At 29.1% G+C, this 2,195-nt stretch overlaps 1 long non-coding RNA gene across 1 annotated transcript; it reads left to right on the top strand.

The window, feature by feature from the left end:
- Positions 1–200: 200 nt before the first annotated feature.
- On the top strand, positions 201–1,832 carry LOC132728614 (uncharacterized). The gene is made up of 2 exons (XR_009625508.1): positions 201–1,199; positions 1,546–1,832. It is a non-coding gene; the product is annotated as an uncharacterized LOC132728614 (long non-coding RNA).
- The last annotated feature ends 363 nt before the right edge of the window (positions 1,833–2,195 follow it).

The following is a 2,195-nucleotide window of genomic DNA, read 5'->3' as shown; positions in this document are numbered from 1 at the left end:
CCATTTAATTACAGGCTTTAAGTTTAACTATAAATTAATTAAAGTCTGTGATTAAATCATTCAGACACTATAATAATCAAGATGGGATTGCATTGCTTGCCATTTTTTAAATTGTAAGAATTCATGTTTTTGGATAACAATAAATAAATAAATCAACAAAAGAGCTTAAAATCCTCATATATTTATATTCTACATTAAATTGACCAATATTTAGGAAAATAAATACTACATCCACTGAGATTTTACGCTACACAGATCAGAGCTCTGATAAAACTCATTGACCAGCATTTTCTCACCATCTGTGCATGACTAATTTACTCCACTGGTCATTTCAGATCAGGCTGTTCCATGTGATTATTTTGGGGAGAGATAAAATTATAAATTTCATGCAGAATGTGTCTAGAAGGACATTGCAATCTTTTTTGTACAAAAATTTGTAATGATCTTTAAAATCTATATATCTATTAGCTATTTGATATTTTCTTTTAGGCTCAAAGAATAAAAGTTAAAATGATGAGTAGATTAACCCTGCTTTACATAATGATAGACCTGTCCAGTAACTGTTGTAAATTTTGAATTCTAAGATATCTGGGCCAGCAATGAGTGCAAATTATAGAGGTTGTACTTGATATTTTAGCAGTTTTGGAGATATTGTTTTGTTTAAGACTTTAAAGTGTTTAAGTAATTAGAATCACCTGGGACAAAGAGATATACAACAGAATCAGGTATTTATAAACCTTTAAGTTACATCAATGCAGAAACAGGTTATATATCAAACTATCAACATTTGTAACAAGAGATCAAGGTTGTTTTTATATTTTCAACTTCATGCATTTGTTTTTCTGACAATTGTTTTTAATCTATACATGTATAATCTGTAAAATATAAATTATTCAATGATTTCTTTATAATGTATATTGTTAAAATGACAATTGTTAGTAGATCTTTTTCATTTCCTACAAAAAAAAACAAATTAAATCAATTTGATTAAATAGGACTAAATGGTACAATCAGTAGTTTTGTACAGCTGAACAGGGTCATCATATGATAATCATTTGTTATTTACATGTATGTGTTGTGTTTTCAATGATTACATTTTACATTATACAATTACATAACTTGCAGGCTTGGACATAAGTGTTGACTGAGAGAATTACCAACAGTGTTTAATAATGATGTGCAGTATTAATCCTGAAAAGGTATATTTTTAAATCTCAATACGTGTACTTTTTTATTCCATGTCTTTTCTTGAAAAAATACATACTGGGTGATAAATATTGTCACAAATTTACTTAATTCTTATACATGTACTGTGAGAGAAATTCTTAAACACTTGTGCACTTTGAAATAAGATATACTGCATTGCTTTAGTATTTTTGAATATGCATAAGCATTATAAGTGAATATTAAATAGTAAATACTGTTGAAACATTAGATTTGATGTTATTAAAAGATACGAAATATAACTGCATAATATTTATATGCAATAAAACATAAGTCATTACCACATCTGTGTTAAATTTATTATGAATTTTATCTTTAAAGGTGAGCACAACCACAAGAAGTTCTAGGAAACACAGGCAGAGGACTGAAAATGGACATCAATAAAAGAAATAGTAATTTAAATAATCAGAAACACTTGAAACAAATTTAAGATTAAAAAAGGTTTCTCATTGACAGATTAAGAGCAAAATAATTGCTTAAATTTATAAGACAACCAGAACCTACCAAACCTGCAGCTAGTAAAAAAACTGTTTGTGCTATAGTGAATGTAGGATGTTCTGTTCTGTATTTGGACTAAAGGATATGTATTAAATTTTGTGAAAGAAATATGTGATCATGTTAAACTAATAAAAATTTCACCCCAAACATTCCTGTGCTGAATTCCGTCAGAGAATTTTACATTTTAAGAACATTCAGGGATGCTGGAATTAGGCTGGATTTTTTTCCATGTTTTTCCATCAAGGCTGGACTATTTACCATGGTAAAAAGTCCAGCCTCTATGGTTGGCAAACACATGGAATACCCTGGAAAAAAATCCATACTTTTGTTCCAATACTCCATGTACATGGAAAAGCATGGAATAAAGTCCATGTTTTTCCATGGAAAACATGGAAAATATTCCATGCAGCATGGAAAATATTCCATGTTTTTTCCCTGTTTTTCCAGCCCATTTGTTCTCAGCTTCAGGCTGG

The sequence above is a fragment of the Ruditapes philippinarum genome, unplaced genomic scaffold (genome assembly GCF_026571515.1).
Source record: "Ruditapes philippinarum isolate M1 unplaced genomic scaffold, ASM2657151v2 ctg1435_1_1_1_1, whole genome shotgun sequence".
NCBI classification, from domain to species: Eukaryota; Metazoa; Mollusca; class Bivalvia; order Venerida; family Veneridae; genus Ruditapes; species Ruditapes philippinarum.
Note: the sequence above shows the minus strand (reverse complement) of the source record. Positions and strands in the feature narration are given on the sequence as shown.